Source organism: Cebidichthys violaceus, unplaced genomic scaffold, assembly GCF_023349555.1.
Source record: "Cebidichthys violaceus isolate CVI_PGR_0920_01 unplaced genomic scaffold, fCebVio1.0.p SCAF_13, whole genome shotgun sequence".
NCBI classification, from domain to species: Eukaryota; Metazoa; Chordata; class Actinopteri; order Perciformes; family Stichaeidae; genus Cebidichthys; species Cebidichthys violaceus.
In genome coordinates, this window is record NW_027176296.1 from 1,951,865 (window position 1) to 1,958,950 (window position 7,086).

Here is a 7,086-nt window from a genome sequence, read left to right on the forward strand (position 1 = left end):
TCTCTCTCTCCCTCTTTATTTCTCCCCATTTCTCCCACTCTCTGGGATTTTCTTCCTGTAACAAGCCCCGGCAGCTGCAGTCGGCGGAGCAGCCTGACTCGCTTCTCGATTCAGTCGCATCTCCACAGATGCCTCCCTGGAACGCTGCAAACGGCTATTACATAAAAGCTGAGTGACTTACAGGCAAATCCTCTCTACCCCAAAACTGCCAGAGCATACTGCCAAACCACAGAGAGAGAGCGAGAGAGAGAGAGAGAGAGAGAGAGAGAGAGAGAGAGATGGTGGTGTATTTTGGGGCGTTGAGAACTGCAGAATGTCAGCATTTAATCCCTCCCCAGCTCAACCATTTTTTTCCTTTTACTTCTTTCTTTTACACTCTTCAGTCCTCAACCCCCCCTCCCCACTCGCTGCAACTCCCCACACACATACACACACACACACACACAAACATGTATCTTCATTCAACGTGAACACACATCGTGGTTCACTCTTTACACAATGCTGGAGAAAGCAGCTAGTCAGAAGTGCCTCATCCTTCACTCATGTAAAGATTTCGTAAAAAGGTGCATGGGTGAATATGTCGGTGTATGCGTGTGTGTGTGTGTGCGTGCGTAGTGTGTGTGTGTGTGTGTGTGTGTGTGTGTGTGTGTGTGTGTGTGTGTGTGTGTGTGTGTGTGTGTGTGTGTGTGTGTGTGTGTGTTTGTAGTGGCAACTGGCCTGCTCTAAAATCTGGCTTCCCAACAGACACCAAATCTGTGTTTGTTGCTTCGGCTTCTGTGTTTCTCTGGATCTCCCTCCAATTCTCATCAGTTCTGGGCAAACAACTAAAAGTGACGCATTCAAGTATGAAGTTGTGTTTGAGCTGCATTAGATGTGTCTGTGTGTCCGTGTGTTTCCTGTGGAGTTGTACTGGAATAAGAACACACTAGTTCATTGGAATGAAAATATTAATGACAACACACTTGCTTAAACAGAGGAAGTACATTTAGAGCAAGGCCAGTGAACCGCATGCACACACATACACACACACAATGTATATTCCCACAAACGCACACTTCTCTGCCACACACACCCACTACACACACAAAAATGCTTTTACACACACACACACACACACACAGACACTCACACTGTGTCAGGGATCCTACAGCATCTCTGGCTGGGCTACGGTGTCACCACAGTGTGTGAGCGCCACACTCTGTCACGCTGCCTCGCTGGCAACCGGCCTATCAAAACGCAGCAGCCCACACTTCCTGGTGTGATGGAACTGAGCCTGTTTCTCTTCTCTGTTTTTTCACTTCCAAAAGGTCCCGCAGTTGTTGTCAGGAATAGTTGTGTCAGGAATTTTTCAGACAGAAGATGCTAATATTCCTAAACACCTCAGTTGCTATTGACTCAGATGGATTAAAAGTCATTAGAACATGTGGGCTTTTGTGTGCTGAGCTCATTTCTGGCAGGCACACATCAAAACATTGTAATAGGATTTCCTGACAGTGAAATGCAAATTTTAAATCTTTTCCCTTTGAAGTGTTAATTAGTATAGGTAAATAGAATCCATATCACCGACAGTAAATGAAGCTATAACAGTTATAAACATTCAGCCGGGCTCTGTCATTCAGTCTCGTATTTTAACTCTGTCATGTGGTGAATAATGTAGACCCTGATTTCGTCATTTGATACAAAGAACTCCAGTGGTTGCAGGTTTTATTCCCGCACCAGCTCATGTGTTCCACGTCAGCTATTTGTCTCCTCTCCTAATTCTCCTTCAGCAGGTCATTTACCTTGTACCTACAGTAAGGCACTTCAGATAATAACATCAGCAACAGGGCCGAAAACCTAAAACACAATTTGTCTCTGATGATTTCATTAATTTCTCAGAGCAAGAGATTAAATTGAATTAAGTTCCTGGACTCCAAAAACAGGTACTGGTTTTACTGTAAGTGGTCCCTGAAGGTAACAATGCCATTACTGGCTGATTCTGTTGGGACAATACACTGTTTACCTTCATCTCGGCTCGGCCCCTAAGACCCCAAGACCCCCAAAAAATTAAGGAATGTTAATGTCTGTGTCCTTGACTCTTAAAATGTATAATTCCCGGAGCACTTCTGGCTTGGCTCAGCGCTCCATCAAAAATAATTAGCAGTGTAGGTGTGACACCACTGAGGGATCATCTGCTCCTCACTGCACTAGCGACTCCTACTGGTTAGTCGGGGCCACATGTGCAGAGGGAGCCGGGATATTGGGGTGGTACTGTATCTCTAGTCAACACATTCTCACCCCTCGCTTGGTCAGTGCTCCTAAGCTTCAAACTATGACGCTCTAGGTGCCCCTCTAGTGTCAGTATTCAAAGTGTCAGGGACAGCGTCAATATTCACCTGTTATGTGCATAATGTCTTTTCAAAATAAACTTCCATCTTCGCAGGAAGTTAAGATTAGGCAACAAAACCATTTAGTTAGGTTAAGGAAAAGAGGATGGTTGATATTAATTTGAGTGACTAACGACTCACGTGACTGGCGAGTGACAAACGAATCACATCACTTGTGATTTACATTAGTCATATGACTAACTATGCTAATGACTCACGTGACAAAATGTGACATGACACAAGACATGAACTGCGGTCACCTGGACAAAAGTCCTGTGTTTGTTTGACCCACCCACCTCTTCTCCCACTGGCCCTCTGTGGACTATCTCACACTTTATACGTCAGTTACTATAAGAATGTAATAAGCATGCGGGTGTGTTGACGTTGGAGCTAATTGCAAGCTGTTTCTTTCATATAGTCGGTAAACGGTGCCTCTGTGCGTCAGTGTCAGATAACAAGGAGCACTGACCAAGCTGTGGAATTTGAAGCATTAGAAGTGAGAACAGGTGGCTCCAGTCATGCCGCACCTTCTCAGCCATGCCCCTCACTGTTGTGTGTATCAGCTGAGACTGTTTGAACTGGAAGCCACCAATGGGCATGGGAAGGCGGGAAGGCATGGGAGTGAATTTTTGTATTTTTTAAATGGGACAAATCTTGCTCATTATCTGGTTCTTACTTGTATTTTGGATTGTACTGAGCATGTTTACATGCTTTAATGTTCAAATAACTCTTTTTTCCTCATACTTTCTGTCTGAATATACCTGTATTCACCCTCTGTCTGAAACGCCTTGTTTAAGCGACTGTCTCTTTAAGCCCTACTCCCGAAAAAGCCCAGTCCCCTCTGATTGGGTTGCGAGAAAAACATGATGCACCTTTGTTTCGGTAGTTCTCAGGCTATGGGGGGAGATTACATATATGTGAATACATAATAATATATTCATTTTGACATACTTGTTTATATTCAATATTATGCTTGTAAAGTCTCTTTTTACAGAAATGTTTCGTTATTGGGGAGATTTCTGTAATTGTTTGTTCTTTTTATTTGCAATGACCAAAAAATTCAACGATCACAATTTAGAAAATAACATTCAAAAAAAGGTGGAGAATATATTGATGGTTACATAAAGGGAAAAGAGGGCAACTGGTTATTGCATTACCAGTGTATTCTGCATCATTTTGTGTCGTGCAATTTTGGTCTTTGATTTCTAACATTCTCAATTTTGACACAGCTTCCCTTCATTCGCCAAAGCTGTGAGTCGGCCGACAGTGGACGTGTCTTAGAGACTCTAAGACCCCCAATGTTGGAATGACTGCAGAAGCTTCCACCATGTTTCTCTCACCATTGTCAACTGTCAACATATTTGCACAGTGTAGAGGGGCCTTACAGGGGACAATACTTCCTGCATTTACATTGAATATTGGCACTGGAAGTAAGTGGGCTTCAGATTTGTCCAATATGAACCTAATTAGGGATACTGAGCTGTTTCAGTGCCAGCACACAGTGCCAGTCCAGAATGGTGTGCTCCCTTTACATGTGCAGTTATAGGAAAAAATAATGATGTGCAAGCAATCTGTTAAAATTTGATGCTACAGCTTTGGATGACCAAAGTAAATACCATTTTGTAAATATTTACAATTGACGATATTATTGCAACTATAACAAAATGTTTTAGTTGCATAATCTTGACCATACCTTACTGTTACATTTGTTGATATTGTGAGAATAATTAAATAAATATTGATATGGAATGTAATCTAGAATTCAGCACAGTTGATTTGAGACATCTCATTTTGGACTAATGACTAAGTATTAGGTAGCTCTGTGGCAATGTATCAGCAGTCAATGGTACAATAGGTTACAACACATTTAGCAGTAACATTTCTCACTCTAAACAACACACATAATGTATACGCAGGCACACATTCAGATGCATTTATGACACAAATGCACGCACACACAAACACAGTAAAAGGCATACACTCCACACAAGCACTGAACACTCTCTTCTTCACACACACACACACACACACACACACCAGGGGTTCTGCAGTTGTGCCTTTCTGTAGGATTCTCCTCTGGGTGCTGCGTCCAAGGTGAGTTCGCTGGCTGGCAGCTCCTGAGGAGTTGGTAGGAAGAGATAGCTGAGCGAAGCTATTAAAATACGGGCAGGAATTTCCCTTATCTCTCCCACCGAGGCTGCTCGCGCCGCTTTGTGCTATTATGGAGATAAAATGCACAGAGGCTTGGAATGAGGGAAGGAAGGGGGACGAGGAGGGGACGGCGAGGTTGGGGAGGGAAGGCGTAAGAACGTCAGATTTATGGAGCTATGGAAGCTTAAGGTTATTAAATCGGAAGATTACTCGACTGCGAAATTGTTGAAGTTTTTTACGAGAAGTTGAGGGATTTAGGCCTGTATTAAACAGCAAAGCATTAGGAGGCCAGCAATATACATTATTCACAATTTATTTTTACCCTTTTCTTCTATTCTGCTCACCCTTTCCTTTAGTCCCCCAGTCTTTCTTCTCCCGCCTTTCATCAAGCTCACAGACAATATCGAGCTCTTCCTAAATTCCTATTCAGAGGAGCATCTGCACCTCCCATTTCTGCCCTCTCTCTCTCTCTCTCTCTCTCTCTCTCTCTCTCTCTCTCTACGGCAGCAGCGTGTAGACAGAGGAAAAAGAGCGAGTCAAAGAGGAAGAAAGAGAAACCGCAAAAGAGAGACGCAGGGAGACAAAGACATTCCGACTGAGAGTATTGTCATCCCATGTTCCAGTATTGACACCACTCAATGCATACTTCCACATGAGGACATTCATCACTGTCAGCCTTTTGGAGGAGATTGAGGGAGATGTGACTGTAAAAGCAAGAGAAGATTAAAGAAGCTATTTAGATTTCAGTAGTGTTAGTTATGTTATGTTTGTTGTTCACTGTTGACTCGTATAAATGACAGTAGGGTCAGAATATGAACCTGAGTCCTTGGTTTATTTTTCAGAAAGGATCATCTATATTCTTAGTGAGGAACTACAGGGTGGGACTGATTCATTTTTCTAAATGAATGCACTGTGTTTTGCATTAGGACTCTGCACTTGTACAGAATGTATTGGTAAATGTGTTATTCCTAACGGTGTGTATGAGGGATTGTTACCCCCCCCACCCTTCAGTTTTCCTGAAAAGAGAAAAGCATTTGTTTCATTTTATTTCACATGGAGTGATATATATAACATACCACACCACAACTCACATCAAACATGGGTGAGAAATTTGTCTCCTCCCTGCCCCTACACACACACACACACACACACACACACACACACACACACACAAACACAAACACCACAACAACCCTACAACATACACTCTTCACCCTTCAAATATTTAAAAGGGATGTGTCATTTCAGATCCACGACAACAGTTTTTACACACACACACACACACACACACACACACACACACACATGTGCATCTCCTGGCTGGTGGAGTCACACACAAACCTGCACCCACAGTTCTACCATGTTGTCCATCATTATGTACTGCTTACCTTGCCTTTCTCTCTCTTTTTCTCTCTCTCTCTCTCTCTCTCTCTCTCTCTCTCTCTCTCTCTCTCTCTCTCTCTCTCTCTCCTCGTCTCATTCAGGTCAGGCTTGTCTCTCAGTAAACAGAAAAAAAAAAAAAAACTGTTTCTCAGAAAGGAACATCAGGAGGGGAACAGTGAATAAAACATTTCTTTCACAACAAACTCTTTTGATAGCATGTACATATCAATATACAGACACACACACACACACACACACACTCACACACACACATAAACATCCCTGGCAACACCTATTGAAGTGTCTCTTCACATATTCCTGCATTTCTTGCCATGGGTGTTATCTCTCCATATGCATTTAAAGCAACAGAAATTCTATCTATTTCAAATGGAAGACGGCGGAGAGATTTCCTCGGCGATTATCTAAGGGCTTTGCATGTGTGCGTGAGTTTGTGTGTGTGTGTTGTTGACGCTGGTAAGCTGGTAAACACACAGCTGGCCATGCTCTTTGATACACCAGGAGGCCTCGAGGATATTTCACACTTCTTTTATACTTGTATTCTGCGGCGCACTTTCTCATCCTCGTCGTCTCTTCACCTAATTTGCACAATTTCCCTCCATCCTTCACTGACGGCAGTAACTCTGGGAGAATCTACGCACCCCCAACTGTGATCTGAGGGATGGGGAACTTTCCTAAAAGCCGGCCAGCCAAGTTATTTGTATGTATTTATGAATATGATTGTGCATGTTTGTTGATGTGTATCTGTATCCTAGTAAAACTCTCCCATGGATGTTAATGTGTGTTCGCACACATGTTCTTTCTCATTTTCTGCACTCATTTCCTTGTGTGGTGAGATTGATTACATTTTCACCAAATACTGGTGAGACGGCAGCATAATGCAGCTAAATAGGGCCAGCTACGTCTTGTCGTTTATGGAGGACTCCCCCACTGTTTGTTGACACTCAGAAAGAGTGCCAGCCATCTTCCGCTTCACTAGATAATTCTCCTCTGTGGCGTAGCGGAGAGAAACTTCATTAACCCCACTGCCACACAGTCAATCCTGGAGATGTGCATGCGTAATGTGGCTGAAAGCAGCCTTTTAACGCTGTAAAAACTAACTTGCTAAACGTCAGGATGTATTACACACTCCAGCTAAATCGTAGAGAGCTGGTCTACCAGCTTTTGT

The 7,086-nt window shown here is 43.1% G+C and overlaps 1 protein-coding gene across 2 annotated transcripts in view; it reads right to left on the minus strand.

Moving 5' to 3' along the window:
* Positions 1-4,967, minus strand: part of agbl4 (AGBL carboxypeptidase 4) — a 372,526-nt gene extending 367,559 nt beyond the window's left edge. Inside the window, exons 1-2 of one of the 2 annotated variants that reach the window (XM_068707292.1) lie at positions 4,862-4,967; positions 4,404-4,483 (exon numbers count right to left, since the gene is read on the minus strand). The gene's annotated coding sequence lies outside the window, so the exon portion shown is untranslated. The remainder of the gene's footprint in view (positions 1-4,403; positions 4,484-4,861) is intronic. The other variant, XM_068707293.1, reaches the window with a different exon arrangement.
* Positions 4,968-7,086: the final 2,119 nt, after the last annotated feature.